Genomic DNA, 25,095 nt, shown 5'->3' with positions numbered 1-25,095 from the left:
GCCTCATTCGCTTAGCAACACCTCTACGTGTTAGCGTCCGAAAGAGCGCTATCATTGAGGTGAAAGCAAGCTTGACATTCAGCAGTCACACTCGTTAGGTTAATCCAGAACAGCGAATGATACCTACCACAAATCCATGACTAACTAATAGCTGCTGCCTCAGTATAAACCTGAAAGTCTTTAAACACTGGGCCTTCCCCTTCATGGTTTCATGCTGAGAGATTGGCCCAGCTTCCCGTGTTGAATATGTGTACGCCTCTAAACCATTGCGTCGTCCTTGGGAAGTTGTTTCCGTACACTTCAAACAGTTCACCATGATTTTTCAAACCTTTTTTTCTTTCAAAAATAGAGCATCAACCATCGCTCGAATCTCCATCTTGTCAGAGATATGCCATTATTATTTTCTAGCGGTTTTCTCCGAAGAAATGGCGCGGTAAAATTTAAGCCGGGAACGGTCCGAACACTTGCGATTCCTCAACAGTACCGAGTGTGGAGTTACTCCTCTTTGATGCCTCCGATAATACCTATTTTATGACCACCTCTCGTATAAGTCAACATTTACGGCGTACATTATCGAGTTGCGTTGCTACGACCGCCTTTAGATATCACGTAGAACAGGAACCAGCTCGTGCCTTATGTCTCACGATGTACTTCGGCGAAGTAAGGATATTTGACGTCTGATGGGCTGGCGGTCTGCGCATATTTCACTCACCGTGGCGTTGGCGATGCAAGCAATGTCTCCTATTCGTAAGAAAGGTATATTATCGGGTTTCAAGAAAGTGCAGGTTGTATTTCTAAAACGAATAAGTTTGCAGTTGCAGATCTATCAGGATGAGCGAAGAATCGATGACTTCAGAGAGCATACAGCTACACAAAAATTTTGTAGCAGGTAAAATTACAACGTTTTTTGACGCTGCTGCTTCTGTTGTTGTTGTTGTTGTTACTGTTGCTATTATGATCTTCAGTCTGAAGACTGGTTTGATGCAGCTCCGCATGCTACACTAACCTGTACAAGCCTCTAAATATCAGAATAATTACAGCGACCTACGTCTTTCTGAATCTGCTTACTGCATTCATCTCTTTTTCTCCCTCTACGATTGTTAGCGCCCACACTTCCGTCCAGTGCTAAACTGGTGATCACTTAATGTTTCAGAATGTAGCCTTTCGACTGATCCCTTCTTTTAGTAAAGTTGTGCCACAAATTTCTTGTCTCCCCAATTCTGTTCAGTACCTCTTCATTAGTACTTCCTCATTAACTATGTTATCTACGCCTCTAATATTCAACATTCTTCGTAGCACCACATTTCAAAAGCTTCTACTCTCTTCTTGTATAAGCTGTTTAAAGTCCATATTTCACTTCCATACATGGCTATACTTTCAGAAAAAAACTTCCTAACACTCAAGCCTGTACTCAGTGTTAACAAATTTCACTTCTTCAGAAACGATGCCGCGCGGGATTAGCCGAGCGGTCTAAGGCGCTGCAGTCATGGACTGTGCGGCTGGTCCCGGCGGAGGTTCGAGTCCTCCCTCGGCCATGGGTGTGTGTGTGTTTGTCCTTAGGATAATTTAGGTTAAGTAGTGTGTAAGCTTAGGTACTCATGACCTTAGCAGTTAAGTCTCATAAGATTTCACACACATTTGACATTTTTTTCAGAAACGCTTTTCTTGTCATTTTCAGTCTGCATTCAATATCCTCTCTACTTCGGCCATCATCAGTTATATTGCTGCCCAAATAGTAGAACTCGTCTACTACTTTAAGCTTCTCTTTTCGTAATCTAATTCTCTCAGCATCGCCTGATTTAATTAAGTACTTTCCACTGTCCTTGTTTCAAAATCGTTCAGATGGCTCTAAGCACTATAGGACTTAGTATCTGAGGTCGGTCACTAGTCCCCTAGACTTAGAACTACTTAAGCCTAATCAACCTAAGGACATCACACACATCCATGCCCGAGGCAGGATTCGAACCTGCGACCGTAGCAGCAGCGCGGTCCTGGACTGAAGCGCCTAGAGCCGCTCGGCCACAGCGGCCAGCGTCCTTGTCTCGCTTTTGTTTATGTTTGTCTTATATCCTTCAAAATGGTTCAAACGGCTCTGAGCACTATGGGACTTAACTGCTACGGTCATCAGTCCCCTAGAACTTAGAACTACTTAAACCTAACTAACCTAAGGACAGCACACAACACCCAGCCATCACGAGGCAGAGAAAATCCCTGACCCCGCCGGGAATCGAACCCGGGAACCCGGGCGTGGGAAGCGAGAACGCTACCGCACGACCACGAGATGCGGGCCTTATATCCTTCTTTTAAGACGCTGTCCATTCCGTTCAATTGTTCTTCTAAGCCCTTTGCTGTCTTTGATGGAATTACAATGTCATTGGCAAACCTCAAAGTTTTTATTTCTTCTTCCTGAACTTTAATTTTTGCACCAATTTTTTTTCATTTCCTTTACTGTTTGCTCAGTGTGCAGATTGAATAACGTTGGGAATAGGCTACAACTGTGTTTCACTTCCTGTACGATTAGTAAATAGTCTTTCACTCTCTCTGTTTCACCCCCGCTACCTTAAGAATTTCAAAGAGTATTCCAGTCAGCATCGTCAAGAGCTTTCTATAAGTCTACAAATGCTACAGAAGTAGGTTTGCCTTAACTTAACCTACTTTCTAAGATATTTCGTAGGCCCAGTATTGCCTCACGTTTTCCTATATTTTTCCAAAACCCAAACTGATCTTCCACGAGGTCGGCTTCAGTCAGTTTTTTCCATTCTTCTGTAAAGAGTTCGTGCTTTTATTTTGCACCCATGGATTATTATTAAAATGACAGTTCGGTAATTTTCGCACATGTCAGCAAGTGCGGTCTTTAGAACTGGAGTTATTATATTCTTCTTAAAGTGTGAGTATATTTCGCCTGTCTCATAAAATATTGAACTCCAGACAGAAGACTTTTATCGTTGCTTGTTCTCTCTAGGCTATCAGTAGTTCTCACGGAATGTTGTCTGCTCCCAGGGCCTTGTATCGACTTAGGTCTTTCAGTGCTCTGTGAGATCCTTTTCACAGAATCATATCTCCCGTCTCATCTTCATCTACGTCCTCTTCCGTTTCTATTACATTGCCCTCTAGCATATCTCCCTTGTATAGACGCTCTACATATTCCTTTCAGCTTTCCCTTCTTTGCTTAGGACTGGTTTTCCATACATTTGTTCTTTAGCCGTTCTTGTTTAGCCATTTTGCACTTCTGTCAGTCTCATTTTTTAGATGTTTCTGTTCCGTTTCGCCTCCTTCATTTGCAGCCTTTTTTTATGTTTCACTAGTTTTTTACTAGTGTTATAAATTACCTATAAATTTTAAGTTGCTGCATGAACTGCACTTGTTCATCGGCGCAGTTGGTAGAACAACATTAGTTGACACCGAGTGACTAGAAGCAGTTTATTATGAAAGCTACAGATGTATTTCCTCGGCGCACACGTTATGCTACTTAACACATGAAACTATACTGGATCTTGAATCTTTCCAGGAGAAAACTAACTCGAGTCAATCATACTTATGCCTACTAAAGCGTGCCAATTTAGAGACGCATTCTTTATTTGCTCTCAGTCGAAAGCTGGTTGTGACGGTCGGCGAGTAGACTAAACAGTGAAATCGTCGAGTGACGTGAACAACAATACAGTAGCACTTAAGTATGTACAGTTGCTTTTGTGCCTTGTGTCTGTGAAGTGAGACCAACACTCATCGTTATGTAAATTGAAGGTGGAGGGGGGGGGGGGGAGGGAACGGACGGGGCGGGGAAGGAACTAATGATATCAGCTGCATCGGGACTAATCGCAGAATCAGCGGGGACGAGTGAAAATGGGTGCCGGACCGGGACTCGAACCCGGGATCTCCTGCGTACTAGGCAGTTACGTTAATCACTGCGCCATCCGGACACAGTATTTATCGTAGATGTGCGGACTATCTAGGTGCGCTCCCCAGCCGAGTCACATTCCCGTCACCATGTCCGAAAGAATCGACACCGCGCATTCGTATATAATTAATACTTATTGTGTAGATGCTTCCGTTCCTCAGTAATGACTGGTAGACACTGGTCACGGAACATTGAGCTATTATCGCTCAATGTCAGCTGTGTTCCACCGATTTCTAAATGTGAAAACTGGGATTGCAGCCTTTCTGGATCGCCAGTGTGACGACCGCGATTTCGCTCCCGTGTTACCATCTCTTAGGAAGCGGGTAATTGTACTGGAAAATCACCAGCACCAGGAACAACAGTGTCGCATTATTTACGACGTCTGTTGCCAGGGGCGGTTTCAGCTTTGCCGGCAACGTACTCTTTTATTATTATTATTGCCGTTAGCATGCCGTGCGCTAATGACCGACTTGGTCACTAACGTCCAGACTGCGGGCGGCCGTCGCCCGCTAATTGTTGCTAGTGGCACAAGAAACGGCGAGTGGCAGGCGATTAGTGCTCGTTCGATGACGTCCTGGGAGGTGCTGGCGGGCGGCGGGAGGGTCGCTGCAGTAATTATTACTGGCCGTCTTATAAAAATAATACCGCGACCCCACCAATCAATAAGTAACAAATTCCCGGGGAAGCGTGGCGCTGCCACAGATAATTAAGTGTATTAGATGTCGCGGGAATGAAGAGGAAGTATAGTAGAGCAAAACGCCAGACCGGTCGATACGACACGCCGGCCATGTCCGTGACTGACCAAGTATTCTGCACTCGGCGCCACCACATCGCAGCCGCTACTGCAGCCTCCCCCGCTTTTCCGCGAGCGCCGCCGTAATTGGGCGGATATCTGGAGAATCGCAACTGCATAATTTATTTCCAGTTTGCTATCAGATTAGATTTGGCCGTGACGTTCGGGCAGGCGGGGAGGGGGGCGAAGCGGACGGCCGAGGAGGCGCCGCCGAAAGAGGAGTGGAGGGAAAAAATTAAAACGCAAATAAATGAAGCGAAAAAAAGGGGGCGAGTTCTGTGGACCGAAATAAAAATAATGGAAGACGGAAGCGATACTGCAGCCGCGCCCACGCTTTCGAGGGAGGATAAAAAATACGGCCTAATCGGATATGTGGCAGTTACGGAAGGTAAGATAACCGATACCTATATATATTTATATATATTTTTTGCGAGGCGCTCGGGTCGGCACGGGAATGGGGTCGGACGGAGGGAGAGGGAGTTTCCGATAACGAAACGGGAAATCGTATCGATTGATGGGTACAGCCGCTCCAGCGTAATCCGGCCCGCCTCTGATGGTCTGCCGAGGAAGCGCCGAAACAAATGACGGCGCGCGCCGGGTCTTGCATGGGGGTGGTTGCGTCCGCTGCGCGTTGCCATGGAAAGTCCGCGGTACCACACTCCGCGCTCGTTTGCCTTCTTTGTTCGGATGTGATATCTGATGTAGCTTTTGTTTATTGGACACTGGCCAAAGGGCGACAGTGTTATCGCGGCGAATTGTATAGTAAACAATGTTTCATTTCTTTTAAGGAAAAATCAACCAGTCTCTTTTGTATTACTTTATTTATGCCAAGACTGTTTTCGGACTTCCAGTCTTCTTCAGTTGACGAAATATCTTTATATCTTCGTCATTGCAATGGTTTTCTCGACTGCGATTTGAAATTTGCTACCGCCTATTGTTCTGTGACCTGAATCTCTTTTTTTTCTTTTGCCTTTAAATGTGTAGTGCAAATACTTCTGTTTCACTGATGCAGTACAATAAGCCGACCACGTGGCGAATGCATCGCTAAATGAGTTCATCAGTGAAACTAAAAGTGTTTGTGCTATGCATGTAGGGTGTCTCAGGAGGAATGATCTATATTCAGGGGTATGAGAGGTACGCTCATTTGAAGTAAAAAAACTTGCTATGGACATATGCCCATTCCAGATGATTCCTGAGATAGATCACGTTTAATATACATATGTTTTTGGGCTAGTGGCGCACACGTATGTGTCTTACCCTTCCCACCTATTCGATGTTTTACGTAAGACCAGTCTACCTCACTGCTTTAAACCTCTTTGCTTGGGATATCTTTCTACCATTAAACTAGCTCTTTGAACGCCCAGTTGTCCATGACGTGTTGTGAATGAAGTAGTGCGACGGATTGAGTGTATATAAGAGAGAAACATCGGTTAACTGTGTTTGTACAAGCGCTGGCTAAAATGAAACACATCTACACCAATTGAGAATAAAGTTGATATGGTGTCCGTTGACGGCTTCTGTGATGGTAGTGTTTATGCTGATGTCGAAGAATACCATCGGCGCTTTCCGACACGTCAAATTCCTGATCGTAGGGTTTACCAGAGTTTTCAGCACATTGCGTGAAACAGGTATTCTTCTAACTTCCCACTTTCCTTCTGAACGTGTAGTTCAATAACCTTTGCAGGAACAGCAACACATTGTCGAAATGATGTAGCGTAGTCCTACTACCAGCACACGGCATCTTTCTCCACGTATGTGTGCCACGGGCGCGTGTATGGCGAACGTTGCATGCCGATAACTAGTATTCATTTCACATACAGCGTGTCCACACTGTTCACGTTGGCGTCAGTGCTACACGACTTGAATTTTGTCACTGGTTAAATGACAGTCGTCATTTCCTTTCATTAGTAGTACTCAGTGATGTAACCAAGTTTACTGGGAATGGACTCAACAACACACGTAATAATCATCGATGGTAGCAGGAAATCCAGATGCCACAGTGGAAAACAATTTCCAAGTTCGTTTTTCTCTCGTTGTTTCCTGCAGCGTGATCAGTAACGTGTTGATAGGTTCAGTCATTTTAGAAGAACGAACGGCGGACCGAATTACTTGAATTTTTTTTCTTTTGAAAATTCGTTTCTTGAACGCCTTCAGGACGCTACGTCGCCGAGCGGATTGCAGCATAGTTTAAGCAGACGTGTGAGGGATCGTGTCGACCGCGCTTATCCAAATCGCTGGATTGGTTGTGGCAGCACAGTTAACTGGCCACCAAGATCGCCGGATCTTTGGCCATTGGATTTTTGTTCATGGGGTTGTAAGAAGTGTGAGGTATACAAACAAAACGTGAGTACGCAAGATGAACTGGTTGCTTCATTAACGGTGCTGCTCACATCAGGAACGTGCAGAGACAATCAGACAAGCAACTCATGTTCTCCCAAGAGTGCACAGTTGTATTGAAGTTGACGGTGGGATAGTCGAACATTTGTTGAGAACTGTACTACAAATGTAATATGACGTGTACGATAGTTAGAGGTGAATGTGTTAAAATTACGTGTTTTATAATTGGTTGTAATTCTTGCTAGTTGTTGTACGTGTTTACATGTGTAAACCTGACAGTGTATTGAATAATACAGAAAATACAGTAAGTAACAATGTTCTATGTTGGACACTACATGGAATGGCCATATGTCTGTCTGAACTTTTAGCTTCATGTTATCCTTCCTCTCATACCCCTGAATACTGACCACTCCTGCTGGGATACCCTGTATAATTCGCCCTGGGAGACAATGGAGAAAAAAAACTGCAAGTTGCAGAACAAAGGACAACAGCAACGTTCAAAGTGCATTAGATTAAAACATTACACTGACGAACAAGACAAGCAAAGCGACGCACCGCGAAGGAATTTCCAAATAAGAAGGAAATCGGTAGATGTGATGTTCATTTACAGACAGGCAAACAGACGATTAAAATTTAAGAAAAACTGGATTATTTCTTCAATAGAAAGAGCTTCACAAATTGAGCAAGTCAATAACGTGTTAGTCCATCTCCGACTCTTAGGCAAACATTGGTTGATGGAGGTGTTGGATGTCCTCTTGAGATATATCTTGCCAAATTCTGTCCAGTTGGCCACTAGATCGTCAAAATCCCGAGCTGGTTCGAGGGTCGTGCCCATAGTGCTCCTAACGTACTCAACTGGTGAGTGATCCGGTGACCTTGCTGGCCAAGGTAGGGCTTGGCAAGCACGAAGACAAGCAGCAGAAACTCTCTCATCTTGTGCGGACTGGCATTATCTTGCTGAAACATAAGCCCAGGATGATTTGCCATGAAAGGCAACAAAACGGGACTTAGATATCGTCGACATAAGAGTGCAGTGGATCTCAATCAATGGGTTACTGCTATGAAATGAAATGGTACCTCAGACCATCATTCCGGTTGTCGGACCGAATGGCGGGTGACAGTAAGATTGGTATCCCGCTAGTATCGGGGCGTTTCTAGTTATGTTTTCGGCCTGGATTGTCACTAATTCGAGTAAACTTGTCTTCAGTGATGACTCCTGCTTCGAATTAAGCACCGGCCGGTGTGGCTGAGCGGTTCTAGGCGCTTCAGTCTGGAACCGCGCGACCGCTACGGTCGCAAGTTCGAATCCTGCCTCGAGCATGGATGTGTGTGATGTCCTTAGGTTAGTTAGGTTTACGTAGTTCTACGTTCTTGGGGACTGATGACCTCAGATGTTAAGTCCCATAGTGCTCAGAGTCATTCGAACCATTCAAATTAAGCACGGATGATCTTTGAAGGCATGTAAGTGCTTTTCATAGCAGGACCCTTTAATTGCACATTTGTAGGATGGGCGTGGATACATTGCAAAAACGTAGATATAAGTTCGGAATATAAATAAAGAATTACTTAAGATATTAATTAGTATAAGCGGTTGTATCAATGGTGGCGTGCAACCGCTGAAACATTAAAATAATTGCGCAGTTCAGTTGTCTTGCCGAGAAGACGGCACCTTTTTTGTTCTTGAAGCGGTCCAGATGGGACGCATATCTGCCTTCTCTGCAGATAATTATTTGGCACACCGCCATTATTCTATTTTATTGGGCCGGCCGGAGTGGCCGTGCGGTTCTCGGAGCTACAGTCTGGAGCCGAGCGACCGCTACGGTCGCAGGTTCGAATCCTGCCTCGGGCATGGATGTGTGTGATGTCCTTAGGGTAGTTAGGTTTAATTAGTTCTAAGTTCTAGGCGACTGATGACCTCAGAAGTTAAGTCGCATAGTGCTCAGAGCCATTTGAACCAATCTATTTTATTGGGACGCAATCTCACTAGACGTACTCATTGTTACACACAGCAACAAAATTAATGTAAGTGTCTATGTAATTTAATTTAGTATAATATTTTGTGAATACAGTGATATTAGTTAATCTTGTGATTCACGTATGTTGCAAACTATTGTTTCTAATAAACGGCGTCTTGGCATGGCTAAAGGTCCCGTGTTACAAACCTTATGAAAAGTCCAGCACGAGCCAGAACTTTGGAATTATTCAATCTACGAAGTCCGATTAAGAAATTTTATCAGAAGAGTCACTCAAACTTACAGTGAACGGACCTTAGCAAAAAGCCATTGTCAAGCGCCCAAAGTTTGTGTTACACACCGTTAAAAATTTATACTCTCAACACATACTACTAAGATTGCCTATTATGATTTGTCTTTTCTCTGACATTCTCAAACCAGACCCGAAAAGTCGATAAATCGAAACCGCTACTGTTTTCATCTGCGGCACCCTTACGGCACCGCAGTACGTCGACAATATTCTACTCCCCGTTTTTTTTGCCCTTCATGGAAAGCCATCCTGGGTTTACATTTAGCAAGATTACGCACTCCCGCACAAAGACTGCTTGCGCAACCTCTTCCCATTTAAGGATGTTTAGAGCGTTATGAGCAGGGCCTTCCAACCAGCTCGGGATTCTGACGATCTGATGCGCCAATTGTACAGAATTTGGCACGGGATCCTTCAGGAGGACAACCGACAACTCTGTCAGTCAGTGCCTAGATGATAATTGCTTGCATAACAACCAGAGGTGGACCAGTGCGTCACTTTCTCAATTTGTAAAAGTCTTGCTCGTGAATAAATCATACAGTTTTTCTGCAATTCTAATCATATGTTTATTTGTACGCGTACTTCACAACTACTGATTTCCGTCCTTCGTGGTGCGTTGCTTTTTTCTCTTTTCTTCCTTAGAATTTGTAATATATTATGTCAGTTGAAGAGTAGTGGAACTTCGAACTGCTTCTTGACATAAATAAAGCTATATAAAAAGTGGCTTGTTGCTTTATTCCTTTAAATAACCCAATCGACAGTCATGGTGCTGAACCATCATTAGCAATGATAGATTAAGCCATATTTCATTCACCAAGTGGTCAAACATGATTTGGAGTTACTTAATTCTGTTTGTTTGCCAACGACTAAATATAAACAGACTGCTGTCTGACTGGTGCGGCTAAGTGGATCAGTACATCATCCTGGAGTGCAGTTCAAATGGTTCAAAGCACTATGGGACTTAACATCTGAGCTCATCAGTCCCATAGACTTAGAACTACTTAAACCTAACTAACCTAAGAACATCACACACGTCCATGCCCGAGGCAGGATTCGAACCTGCGACCGTAGCAGCAGCGCGGTTCCGGACTGAAGCGCCTACAACCGCTCGGCCACAGCGGCCGGCTTGGAGTGCGGTGAAACAGTCATAACCTAGAGGACATTTATCTGCATCAGGATATCTACATCTACATACCTACTCTACAAATCAGTGTATAATGGAGGGCACATCGTACGAATATTATGGATTTTGTTTCTTATTCCACTCCCATGTCGGTCGAGGCAAAAATGACTTCTGTACGGCGCTCTACGCGCCCTAATCTCTCTTACCTTGTTCTTCCGGACCCCTATGCCAGATAAACCTTAGTGAGAACCTCGTGATCATGCACTCCTTTTCGTATACAGGTTGTCTATATTCAGCCCGACAGGATTTTCCTACAGCTGCGTCGTTTTTCTTCCAAGGATTCCCATTTAAAGTGCCAGATAATTTTCCTAATGGTTTCGTATGGGCTACACAGAACTGTTACGATGTTAGTTGCGGGTCTCTGAATTCGTTCCACGTTTGATGTCGTTCCTACTTGATAAGGACTCCAAAGACTGGAATAATACCCTAATTCCTGTTGCGCTGGCATGTTGTATGCGAGTTCATGTACAGAAAACTTAGTGATTTTTCATCAGTATGATTCGTAAGACCCTGCAGAATACCGTGACAATATTACTGCCTTATTAATTAACACTATCAAACTTTAGAGCCTCATTCTCCTGTAAACAATGCGATTGTGTATATTTCTTATAGAAAGGTGCAAGAAATCGCTATATATTGTAAAATTGCTTACCCGAATGAAGATAAATTTGACGACATGCTGATGAAGCGACAAAGAAAAATGCTGTGTAGCGTGACAAAATGTTAAATATTATGCGAAACAAAACACATTGCAGAAATAAAAAAAGACTCGTAAGTCTTCGTTCGTAATATTGATAATATATGATAAAGATTACCAAGAAATATTTCAAGTGACTACTAAAAGGAATGTAAGAGACCGTCTTAAGAGAGAGTAATATGATCCACTGCTGATCAAAAACCTTACACCGAGGAGAACAGGCATTCTTAAAATGAAGGCTTTCACGAGCCTTAGTTGGTGATAAGTCTTATGCTCTTGGTTCCGCTGAGTCTTGCCGACTGACGTCAGACGTCGCAGAGTGAAACAGACACTGTCGAAAACGGGCATCGTGATCGACAGAGAGAAACCGTGTCAGAGGGATCGAACAGGTATACCTTGTCAGAGGGAAGACTTTGACTATCGACTGCTGTCAGCCAACGACTGAACATGTCTATCAACTGTAGCAGCGCACTCTCCTAACTCAGGAAATCAACAAATATACCTTGTCAGAGGGAAGACTTGACTATCGACTGCTGTCAGCCAACAACTGAACCTGTCTATCAACTGTAGCAGCGCACTCTCCTAACTCAGGAAATCAACAAATATTGTTTTCCAAAACCAAAATTTATCTACAGTGACAGTTACATAAAGAAGTAATCGAATTATGTAAACATGGGATTAATTTTAATAGAAAAGAAGGATCTACGAAACTTAGTGATATGTGGACAGTGGCTCTAGAGAAAGATACATAACAACCACATCGGACAGTTCAGTTTTAACACTGAGAAGATTCATCTCTGCCACTAAGGTGTAACCTTCGGCAGACCTCTTTTTCCACAGTATTTATATCTCCCTCCGACGTCGACCTATCGGTCGGGAAGACTCGGCGGAACCGGGTGCACCCCGGAAGATGTCAAGTGCAGCTGTAGACGAAACGGTAGGAAAGGAGCAGTTTCATGTACCATGGGCACACAACCCGTAAGACTCATCAGCAGCCAGAACAGAGATTTCTGCTGCAAATAAGAGCTCCAACTGATAGATAGGTGTGATGTTTAGACAATACCGGCACCGCAAGGGGGACGATACTATACGCACGCTGGCTGTTTACGCACAGTGGAGAATGACAATACGCTTATAAGCCAGCCGTCACGAGTAATACGCAACGGGCGCATAGTAACACGGGCCGGCCAGGGCAGAGTCGCCTGGGAATATTTGCTCGTCTTCCACAGTCGCAGGTCCGCAGACTAACCAACAGGAACATTTGTTCTTCGACGCGCACGGGGGCTTTCCAAAGCCAAACACTTGTATTTTCTCGCCCGTCTCATTTTTCGGTGAACAATTCCGAGGTGACGAGACCTGTATGTGTCAAAGCCAGGAATACGACATACGAATTTCATCTCCTAAAAAGGAGAGCATACCGGAATACGATGCAATTTCAGCTGGAGTTTCATGACACGCGTTACTTAAACAATGTGTTGAAACAGCGGGGCAGTCCACTAGCGAGCCCTGAATAGTCCAAACAGGTCTTCCCCTCGCAGTCGACAAGCGCCGGTGGAACAGAAACCTCACCAGAAGCGTTAACGCGGAGCACCGGGCTGTCGCTGACGTCCACATCCTAACAGTGTTTTCGCACAGTCAGAAGTAAGCTGAACGTGAAATAACTGCGAACAAGTTCGTAGTAATGTACGCAGAAGTGTGTTGTTTACGTAATAGTTTCTATATACGGTACCGCTTGGCTTCAAGCAATGTCGTCAACCGACTACAGCACGGGTAGGTGGCACAGCTTTGCTCAGCGGGATTCCGTTTCGTCGACGTGTGTCGTCTTTTCAACAACGAATTCATCAGCTGTGAAACATTTTATGAGAATAAACAAAACACGGGCACCGAGAATGACACATATTTGGTTTTCCTAACCACATTGGAAAACCGTGTTCGCTTGAAATGGTCGTAAGTAACGAGGGGAGCATAAATAGATGAATTAATTGGCACATTCCGCCAGATGGGCCTCCGTCTCTGCCTCGCACCGTGTATTCGAGACACAGACAATTTCCCTATTCCGCAGTTTCAGAATCAGTGTTACATTAAGTCGCACAACACAACCGCATTTGGGCAATAGGACGCCTTAAACCGTGAACTGATACTGGCAAGCAGCAGCAAGTTTAAGTTCTGGGTCGAAGCGCTATAGATGCTTTGGTAGTAAACTTTATAAATAGTGTGTGAAGAAACGTAAGTTTTGTGACAGGTGAAAAAATTACAAAGGTCAAAAGAAACGGTGAAGAAGGAGAGCGGAAAAGGAGGAAGGAGGAATGAGGAAGGGGAGGGGGGCGCAGATGTATGAATGAAAATCATGAGGTGACAGGTACTACTGAGCGTGTTGAGCAACAGTTCCTTGAGACCTACCACTCCCTGTTACGGAGATGCTTGTCTCTTGGTTTCGGCTACTAGATGAAGTCACTCTCGATATACCAAGTGAGTCAACTCAGCGAAAGAGTTAGTGTAAAGAGTATATTATATTTTAGTTATTTTCTTTGTTACAGCTTCGGCAACGAAACAACGAAGAAGGAATCCTGCTAGTGTTGCGAGCAATGCGACTTTTCGCAGTATACTGTTCCGCGATTTTAATAGTATCAAGCAAAAAGGACATTGTCGCGAATAAAACAGTGACCCGTATATACAATAAGTTTCCTTTAATTTACGTCTATGGTCACAAACTTTTTGTTAACAGATTACCGGTTTCGGTTTTTATAAAATAGATCTGATGATGGTCATTATAGACCGAAACCGGTAATGTTATCAAAAAGTTCGTGACCATAGACGTAAATTAAAGGAAACTCAAACATAAAGGAATTACTGAAATGCAGATGTTTTTCTTCACTGCTAAGTCGCGGTAACTTCAATTAAAAAAGAAGCAGGCGAAACAACGGTGAATATTAAACAACAAATAGAAAGAGACGTCATCAGGGATTTTTCTGCAGTGTGTGTGTATGTGGGAGGGAGGGGGGGGGGTGTTATAAGTAAAGTGCATGTACTCACAGAGGTCTCTTGTGGGCTGTATTATCGTATGGCAGTGGAACTTGGTAGATATTCTAATGCGTTAATGCGAAAGAGGTTTACGCTGGAAAAAATATTTGCTATTTTGGCCATCAGGTGCAAATATGGCGCTGTGAATGCAAGAAAGATGTTTATAAATGTTTTCATATATAATGGATTAGGAACGGGATTGGGCAGAAAAGGTCTAACAAGTAAGAAAGGCATAATATTGATTTTATTATTAACCGCCGCTTACACAGTTTCTTTTTTTTCCAATACGAGCACCGGAAACGTCGATGCGATGCTTCATTCGTGAAACGACGTGATCAACAGTTGCTTGCAGCAGTTGTGGTGGAATGTGAGCAACGTGTTCCTGTTTACTGATCCTTCAGATCAGGTAGAGACCGAACGTGTCCCCGGTAAACGCATTCTTTTAGACATCCCCAGATCTAAAAGTCCGGTGATTCAGATCAGACAATCTTGCACCCCATGCGTCTCGAAAATCACTGGAGATAAGAGGCCGCATTAAGCAGATGTTTCACGGGGCGAGCGACATGAGGTGTTGCCCCATATTGCACGAAGACAGTGGTTTCCTCGCGCCCTTTCAAAGCAGAAATCACATACTGTACAAGGTGGTCTCGATAACATGCAGACGTCAGGGTACGCCTCTCAAGTCCTCTCGGTGCATTCTCTTCAAAGAAGAACGCCCCGATAATAAAAGTGCTTTGCATCCAGATCACACAGTCACATACGGTGGATGCACCAGCTCTTCGTGCTTAAGATGGGGTTTAACAGTACCCCGAATTTGGCAGTTCTGTGCCTCATCACTCCATAGAACATTGCCCGGCTACACGTAACGACTTCGGTCCCCGCCAGGCGAAGAGAAAATTCAGAACGTTGCTGCGGATTATGAGGTTTCAGTTCCTGCACCGATTGGATCTTGTAAAATAGACCAATCGTGTAAAAGAGACCGCAAAACGTGACCATGGGATGGACAATTAATTCTCTTGTCACTGCACGAGGACTAGCACTACCCGTGGAAGAGCTGCGTGTTCAGTAACAGCAACAGAAATTTTGCCAATAACTTCCATCGGGATAGGGCGCCTTCCTCTTCCAGGCGCCAGAGTGAGATGACCCGTGTTTACGATTTTCTTTATCATCTTCTTTAAACCATTTAATTACATTGGGCCTCCCATCAGTCCTTACAGTCGGCGATCCTCTCTGAATTCAGCACTGTAGTTGCTGCCGTTCACATAAGAGTTTCACTAACAGCGTACAGTCTCTCTTCTCATTAGCAATACTGTTCACTCACGTTATGCCTCGTCAAGTAACAGTGTGGATGTTACACCGTCATACAGTGTACAGCGGCAGATCTGCACGTGGTGGCCGCAACTGGAACTATTTTTTTTTTTTTCCAACGTACATCGGTTCCGCGTTAACGCATTAGCATAACTACCAAATTTCCCTACTGTACGATAATTACTGCCCACACTGGACCTCCGCAAGTGTTGTTGTGATCTTCAGTCCTGAGACTGGTTTGATGCAGCTCTCCATGCTACTCTATCCTGTGCGAGCTTCTTCATCTCCCAGTACCTACTGCAACCTACATCCTTCTGAATCTGTTTAGTGTATTCATCTCTTGCTCTCCCTCTACGATTTTTACCCTCCACGCTGCCCTCCAACACTAAATTGGTGATCCCTTGATGCCTCAGAATATGTCCTACCAACCGATCCCTTCTTCTAGTTAAGTTGTGCCACAAACTCCTCTTCTCCCCAATCCTATTCAATACCTCCTTATCTAATCTTCAGCATTCTTCTGTAGCACCACATTTCGAAAGCTTCTATTTTCTTCTTGTCCAAACTAGTTATCGTCCATGTTTCACTTCCATACATGGCTACGCTCCATACAAATACTTTCAGAAACGACTTCCTAACACTTAAATCAGTACTCGATGTTAACAAATTTCTCTTCTTCAGAAATGATTTCCTTGCCATTGCCAGTCTACATTTTATATCCTCTCTACTTCGACCACCATCAGTTATTTTGCTCCCCAAATAGCAAAACTCCTTTACTCCTTTACTACTTTAAGTGTCTCATTTCCTAATCTAATTCCCTCAGCATCACCCGACTTAATTCGACTACGTTCCATTATCCTCGTTTTGCTTTTGTTGATGTTCATCTTATACCCTCCTTTCATGACACTGTCCATTCCGTTCAATTGCTCTTCCAAGTCCTTTGCTGTCTCTGACAGAATTACAATGTCATCGGTGAACCTCAAAGTTTTTATTTCTTCTCCATGGATTTTAATACCTACTCCGAATTTTTCTTTTGTTTCCTTTACTGCTTGCTCAATATACAGATTGAATAACATCGGGGACAGGCTACAACCCTGTCTCACTCCTCTCCCAACCACTGCTTCCCTTTCGTGCCCATCGACTCTTATAACTCCCATCTGGTTTCTGTACAAATTGTAAATAGCCTTTCGCTCCCTGTATTTTACCCCTGCCACCTTCAGAATTTGAAAGAGAGTATTCCAGTCAACATTGTCAAAAGCTTTCTCTAAGTCTACAAATGCTAGAAACGTAGGTTTGCCTTTCTTCAATCTAGCTTCTAAGATAAGTCGTAGGGTCAGTATTGTCTCACGTGTTCCCATATTTCTACAGAATCCAAACTGATCTTCCCCGAGGTCAGCTTCTACCAGTTTTTCCATTCGCCTGTAAAGAATACGCGTTAGTATTTTGCATCCGTGACTTATTAAACTGATTGTTCGGTAATTTTCACATCTGTCAGCACCTGCTTTCTTTGGGATCGGAATTATTATATTCTTCTTGAAGTATGAGGGTATTTCGCCTGTCTCATACATCTTTCTCACCAGATGGTAGAGTTTTGTCAGGACTGGCTCTCCCAAGGCCGTCGGTAGTTGCAATGGAATGTTGTCTACTCCCGGGGCCTTGTTTCGACTCAGGTCTTTCAGTGCTCTGTCAAACTCTTCACGCAGTATCTTATCTCCTATTTCATCTTCACTTGCGGCCACCACAAGTAGCTGCACTTTAATTATAACCACGCTGTAAATCCCTTTGTGTTCAATAAATGCTCGAAAGATATGTAGGCAACGAATACCTTGCGATACTTACGGATCGATACTTTCTTTCCGGTAATATCTGGATATCGATACTGTTTTAGGTACTGGTCTCGATAGTTCCGAATCTGGCAACGGAAGTTCCGCGTGCAGTCAGCACAGCCTTTCCCCCGCTATTGTAATAGAGCTGGCGAGGGGCAGAGAGGCAGAGGCCACCTGCGTGAATGAACAGCTGCCAGCCGCAGCCGTATGTGCTCGGGTTGCTGACCCCGGCCCCCTGTGGCTCACATCCCCTCCGCTTTCGGCGGCAAAAACCACCGCGGCCGCCCTCCGCCGTCCCAGACGACTTCACTCTCGTACCAGAATCCACTGGCGCTCGGCCCTCAGCATTCCGTGTTCTCACCCGCGCTTCAATCTGCTAACGCGAGAAAGCCTCTCTGTTGGCGAGGAACGCAGCGCACGCAATTCTTAGCTCATTTCCCCCTCATTTGTATTGACGTGCTGATCGACGTTCGGAAGACAGCAGTCTGATTCATTTCGCACCTGATACCGGTACTGGATGGCATTCAGTACTGCCATCTCCCTCTTAAGGCAGGTTCTACTCGCTTGTTCTGCACCATTGCGCACTTCGTAGCTGTCTAAATTTCTCTAACAGTTAAATCGAGTCTAGATGGCATACTTGCGAGCAAAATTACGAACGTAAGAAAGAGAAATTCCAAATTCTCTGAAAACGCAGTAATTGTTGCTGAGAATAGTGTAGTAGGTGTAAAGATTCTTGATTAGGACTGGGCATGCGGCATTGGCAGTGGCTGTTTCTTTGACGGCAATACGATATAAACCTTTTTATCCAATAATTTAGTATGGATTGTTGATTTCAGCACAAGTCACAGTCTCGTACACATTTCCATTGATTTCTCTCTCAAATTTCAGTCGATATTTTCGCAGTGACTTAAGTTAATTTTGTCAAGTCATCCTTTATTATTATGCCCCTGTTTCTTCGTTACTCAGTCTGCAACTATCAGTTTCATTATATATTTCATTACATAGTTTTTGTAATCCATGTAAATTTCGTGGCATTCGATACGCTCTGAGAATGTTTCTATCATTCTGGTTATTCACTACAGCTTATTACATCTTTTATACCTCCTTAGATCATTTTCTGAGAAGTCCTTTCTTGTTTGCCTGTTTTTCCCCAGGTAATCTGTTATTCAATTTCTTTTTGGTTTTCTTGGTCTTATCTTTTCTGATACTTTTCTATCAGAAACATAATTATATATGTTTTGTGTACGTTCTACCTCTACCAAACGAATTAAAACGAAGTACATCTATGTTGTTAAGCTCGCACTTCTCTTTCGTTCTGTGAGCCGCGTTTCACTGTCTGAAAGGTTTCTGAAGACTAAACTCCGCCCGAACAGACCATGAGGACTCAACGGTACCGGCCGGCCGGCCGCCGTGTCATCCTCAGCCCACAGACGTCACTGGATGCGGGTATGGAGGAGCATGTAGTGACCACACCGCTCTCGCGGCCGTATGTCAGTTTACTAGACCGGAGCCGCTACTTCTCAGTCTTTCCTTTTCTGGTCCTTTCTACCAGATACATAATTATATATGTTTTGGGTACGCTCACCAACAGCTCTCAGCAGATCGGATGGTCACCCATCCAAGTGCTAGCCCAGCCCGACAGCGCTTAACAACGGTTATCTGACGGGATTCGGTGTTACCACAGCGGCAAGGCCTTTGGCCGAAAGGTTTCTTAGCGTTTTGAAGTCTGATGTAACATCGAGGTTCAACTGTACGAACTAACACTCGATAAACATTGAGGAGAGAAATTGTGAAGGTGTAAGGAGTAATATACTAATGGTTTTTCCAGATGGGAAGGATGTGATAATGTACATAATAAAAACAGTGATAAGTCAGGCCATTATGCGGAGAAAAACTACGAAACTACATTTCATGCACGACCGGTACTTTTCCGTAAGTAAAACGCCAACACATTTAGAAGTAATGAATATTCAAAGGAAACATATTTTGTTTGTAGCGCTCATATGACGACAGAATACATAAATGTATACCAGCAAAGAAAAACACGCACGCATTATACCTGCTCCTTTAATAATACGTTGAAGTTCTGAGCTCATTTGGGTCAGCAACTTCTAAGAACAACTAATCGAGGAATTCCCGCCGCACTTCCTTAGCGTTATCTCGGAATCTAGGTAATGTTGTAGCAAGATTTATGACTTAAAACTTTATTTCCATTTTAAATATGAAACAGAAGTAAGTACGCACCTCCATATCTGCATGAATTCTTTAGAGAACGATGTAATTATGAATGGAAATACGCACAGAAACCTTAATTAAAAATTTCCTTAATACTGTGGATTCGTAATAAAAGAAGACACGACGAAAATGTGGACACTGTTAAATAAAACAACAGAGGTAACGTAAGTTTCTGCGAAAAAGCATTACCTACGGCCGCAAAGGAGTACCGCGTAAATTCGGGTCACGAAAGTAGTACAATACGTACAGTGCAAAGATAAAGTCAGACTAAAAACTGAAAGATTCTTGAATTCTACTCGTATCATTGCACAACAGCGATTCTTCCTCCGTGAATAAGATATCGATCCTTCCGACGCGGAAATTGCGACTAAATTAAGGGCGGAAATAAGTGTCGCATTTTGATAAGTCCGGCTGAAGACACACATGCTTATCATGACAGAAACACTTCTTTACAACGACTGCACCAAACAACCGACATATCTTTTCTTGTTTTGGTACTGGCACTAATAATCTGTGACCAATGAAAATTGGTGCAGTGGTAAACCGAAAGGCTGTGTGAAACGTCATCATTGTGCACATGAGCAGTCCAGAAGAAATGAATACAGTTCAATCTCAGCGGATACCTCTCGTACACAGGGCGAATCACCTAAAACTTGGCGGGCAGAGTGGCCGCGAGGTTTGAGGTACCATGTCATGGATTCCATATCATGTCAGAAACACCTCCCGCCGGAGGTTCGAGTCCTCCCTATCCACATCCACACACACCTAAAATTTGCACCGCAAATATTGCGAAAATGGAAAGTGCTATTGATGTGCGATTTTCATAGAATGAATTAGTAGTCAGGGGCTCGTATTGTTAGGCAAAAGACAGATTGTAATAATACTTATAAAGGGTATTTTTTGCACAAACACACAGTGTTTTAAATGGAACAATGCCTATGGACATTAACAAACTGAAATGTTTGTTGCAGGATTGTAGTGCGAGTCGTTACGTATTTTGAAAAGTTTCCACACAGACACCTGTTTGTGCCATTCAGTCTGCGTAGTTGCTAGGAACTAAGGTCGTAGTTCGTGTACACTGTGTTTGTATGTTCCTAGTTTGTCAGTTAGTGTGCGACAGTCCAAGCAGTAGGTTGTGAGTGGACGATGGCTTTACCAATGTAGAAAAAGCCGACATGCTCACCGTGTGTGTAGAGTGTAGGAAGAATGCAATTCGTTCTTGCACGGTGAATACGGCAGGATATCCCAATGCTGCTCGTAGGTGTTATTTTCAAAAGTCTGCCAGTAGACAGACCGAAGATTTACTTACTGCGTTCCCGAGGACGAAAGCAGTGCATACCAGATTCATCTGATTCTAAGTTGTAATTTCAGACACTTACAGCACTCATATTTTCGGGCTATTCTGAACTTTCGCCTTGGTGAACGAAGTCACTTTTGCTAGGAACCGCATTCTCTACAGATGTTTCTTCCGACGAGCGCTCTTGTATTACGCACCTCAGTGGTTCGGAACCATGGCTACGTTTCTCTTATAAAATCACCCAAGTCGCACGAAAATTATTCCACGGCGTACGTCTGTCGAACACACACATCAACAGCAAGGTTGATGGTACCATACTGTACGTAAAAATACGTGGAAAGCTGTTTTTTTATTACAAATCACGCAAGTTAAATTTGATTAATTCTGCTGGATTCAATATTTTTCGACGAGATATTATTCATTGCCAGTGGTAGTGCAGCTAAATAACCGCTCGTGATTTAAATATTGTGTTTGGTGTAAATGCTTAAAACCTAGGTTTTTCTTTATCGGGAATGCGCTTTATTTCCGGAACGCCACTGCAGTGGGGATAAAATAGTCACATTATCTTCAGATGTGACAACCAAGTACGGAAATGGATGGCCCCTGGTTAACTAATGGGTCTTACGTCAGAGACTCATTTCAGTTGCTACTCCTTTACTTCAGGATATGTTTATTTTTGCAGAAACTGGAAAGCCAGAGCAGTGCCGATAGGAGCCATTTGGAGACCACATATATCTTTGCTTCATTTAACACCAAATTTCGTTACCTGATTACTCCGGAATATAGCCAGTACAAGACAGACAAGCCGAACTCATTGTGTTAGAAGTGAAGATGGCGGTGTGGTCTCATAGTTAGAGAGTTGAGGACGACTGTGGAGAGCTTCGCGGGTTCGACTCCCGGACAGACCCTGCACAGCCGCGCTGCACATCCAGCGGTGCCCCCTCGAGTGCTCATTCACTCCGGCCAATGTTATTTTTTCATACCGAATATGTACTGGTTATATGCAATTATTAACATTTGTTTTCCATTTAAATAAAATATTTCGGGCAGCATTTCCCCGTGTTTGCAGAGCGGCGCTGTTTTCGGCTGATGGGAATGCACTGCAATTAGGGGAGGGGGGAGGGGGACAATAATGGCGTTGCACTAACAATTGAAAATGTCAACATGGCTTTGATTAATGGTAGTGACGTGATAGTTGGCGCCGGGCGTCACCGCGCGTGCCGCTTCATTTGTCAGCAGCTGCACCTGTCCCGTGTCCGCCGTTCGTTCCCGCTTCGCGCGTCGCCAGTCACACCGTTGCGCCACCTGAGCCACGTCATCAAACAACGTCACGCCTTCATTTACTGCCATCTAGCAGTGAACTGACGATAGTTCAGCGCAGGTCTTCATAGTTCACTGGTTTGGGAAGATATTGTTTCATCCCGGGACGTAATCCAAACTGAAAATTGTTGGTCTGAGGCAAGTTCTTAGCTTCTCAACTTCTTACTTGAAGATTTACTCATGTTAATCTTGGATAATCTTTTCCTTTCTTAATTTATATATAAATGTAAATAGAATTGCAGGATGTGGTTCACGTTCCAAGTCTTCCATTCGTCGATGTGCATTTTTCCGTGCATGTTCACGCTGCCTCGCCGCCCGCAAAATTAATTCCAAGACTGCTTGCTGTTTCGCTGATTCAATATGGAGTCGTCAAGGCAGAGAATCATCCAACTGATTTTATAATATGAAGCGGAGGAAGGATCCTGGAAGCGGAGGAAGGATCCTGAATTTTGCGAAATAGAAAGCAGGGAAAAAGTGTAGGATTTAACGTCCCTTTGACACGAAGTCATCAGACCAGATCATTTGCGGAACGACGTGTACAAAAATTTTTAGTTCAAACGTTGCATGTAGAACAAACATGATGGACAGGAATACACAATACAGGCAACGTAAAAGCATAAAGGAAGAGAGAAAGAATAGGCAGTGCCGCAGAATCCGTTTATCAACTACCCTGCCTTACGCATGAGTTCCTTGATATTGCTCGTGAACCAGTGGAAAGAAAGAAAGAAAGAAAGAAAGAGAGAACCATAAACCGTAATAGCTCTCCCAGAGTACAGTTGGTTTTGGACATAAAAAATAATTTGGGAACTCGACACTATAACACATTTAATTATTTCTCTTCGAGAACAAAACTGACATCGATTGAAAAATAATATATTCGTAAATTAAGATGTAATTTACGTAAATGAGTCGCCTTTACACAACCATTCAATTCTTCAATCGCTCATTCATTTCAAAACCGAAGCAGATCTCTGGTTCACTGGTATTGCTATCCTTGAAATAGTGTGGATTTAAAAAAACTTCATTGTGGACGGGAAAGGCAGTGGTTTGCAGTTGCGAGCCGTGATGCATCATCAGAAGAGGAGATAGAGGAAGTGCGTGTGACCCAGATGGTGTCGGACACCAATCTACTCCAGAAGCTGCCTCGGATCGTAAACGAACTTCAAACGTATTTGCCAAACTTTCAAAAAATGTTCAAATATGTGTGAAATCTTATGGGACTTAACTGCTAAGGACAAACACACACACACCCATGCCTGAGGGAGGACTCGAACCTCCGCCGGGACCAGCCGCACAGTCTCTGTCTGCAGCGCCCTTGACCGCTCGGCTAATCCCGCGCGGCCTCCAAAATCGTACCATGACACCCTAGTGAAGCTACGGAAAGCGCCGGCGTGGCAAACCGTCTTCTTTAGTGTGTTTCCCCCCACCAACTGGAGTTCTTACCTTCATTTCGCGTTTTTGTGCTTTCGAGTATTGCACTATCAGTGCGGTCTCACGCATGACTAAATCGTCCTAATCGCTAGACAGAAAATAGCAGACCGTGTGATTTTTCCAGCAGAAAAGTTTGTCACCTGTCTAGGCACGAAGGACGAACGACTGTACGATCGGTGTGTGGAAGAGCGCGATCGCGCCTGCGACATTGCCACGGTGGGTAGCCGAGGTTCCCAGTATACGGTGCCGACTGGAAGACAATGCCCTCGCTGGCCGTTCCCCCTCGCCCTGGCGCTGCTCCTCGGCCGTGCTTGCTCGTTACATATCCGCCGTCGCTGTTGTATTATGTATTTTACTGTCGTTTGTAATTACTGGATATTACGGCAATTAGGGGCCCCGCTATTGGCGGCGGGCGGCCCACGTGACGCGGTCCTCGACCTCTGCGCTGCTGTTGCCGGCCGGTGCCCGCCGCCCGCCTGCTGCTGCTGCTGCCGCCGTCAGCGTCGCCGCCGCCGCCGCCGCTTCTCTGCCTCGCCATATTGATTTGTTTACGATCGCGCGCCAGCTGCTCGAGTCAGTTGGTGTCCGACACCATCTGGGCCACACGCACTTCCTCCTCATCTCTTCTTCTGACGACGTCTTGCGGCCGCCCCTGCAAACCACTGCACTCGCCCTTCCACGAGTAGCTCTCAGATTTCCCGCCCATGTCAACTCTTTCGTCGTCCCACTGGCAGCCTTTCAATGTGTCCACACGGACGGCAGAGTGCACCTGAAGTGGCGTTCGCGTAAACTTCTTGCAAACCGTGTCGTGGCCTGGTGCTTTACTAGAGGATGTTCCGTCTTAATGCCTGTTAAGCAAATCGTTTCGACCAAGACAGCCGGGCAACGTGCTACGCCTTTCACGTTTTTTGTTTTTTCTGTGTCAGGGTGTGCTACGGAGTACAGGGGCTACGTAGTTTAATTTTATCCATGGTTTTCACTGTTTCTTCCGTAACAGTATTACATTGCTAAAATAAGCCGGCCGCGGTGGCCGAGCGGTTCTAGGCGCTTTAGTCTGGAACCACGCGACCGCTACGGTCGCAGGTTCGAATCCTGCCTCGGGCATGGATGTGTGTGATGTCCTTAGGTTAGTTAGGTTTAAGTAGTTCTAAGTTCTAGGGGACTGATGACCTTAGATGTTCAAAGTCCCATAGTGCTTAGAGCCATTTGAACCATTTTTTGCTAAAATAAAGAACAATCGCCTTCAGTCGCAGTCATGATTTTATTTCAATACTCGATGCATTCCGTGCCCTGGGGGGTTATCTTCAAGTGCTTTAACATTCTACGTCATTTTTTTCTTTTTCCTTTTTTCTGATTTAGGTTACCACGACCAGAATAAACGTCCTAAATTTGGAAAAAAGACTTAAAACACCTGAAGATGAGCCCCCGGGTCTGAAGAAATACATCGTGCATTGAAATAAAATCGCGGTTGTGATTGAAGGCGGTTTTTCTTTATT

The 25,095-nt window shown here is 44.3% G+C and overlaps 1 protein-coding gene and 1 non-coding gene across 2 annotated transcripts in view; one reads left to right on the top strand and one right to left on the bottom strand.

Moving 5' to 3' along the window:
• Positions 1–25,095, top strand: part of LOC124614075 (protein bric-a-brac 1-like) — an 843,081-nt gene that overhangs the window by 653,001 nt on the left and 164,985 nt on the right. The window lies entirely within an intron of this gene.
• On the bottom strand, positions 3,844–3,917 carry Trnat-agu. The gene has a single exon. It is a non-coding gene; the product is annotated as a tRNA-Thr (tRNA).

Source organism: Schistocerca americana, chromosome 4 (genome assembly GCF_021461395.2).
Source record: "Schistocerca americana isolate TAMUIC-IGC-003095 chromosome 4, iqSchAmer2.1, whole genome shotgun sequence".
Classification (NCBI taxonomy): Eukaryota; Metazoa; Arthropoda; class Insecta; order Orthoptera; family Acrididae; genus Schistocerca; species Schistocerca americana.
Note: the sequence above shows the minus strand (reverse complement) of the source record. Positions and strands in the feature narration are given on the sequence as shown.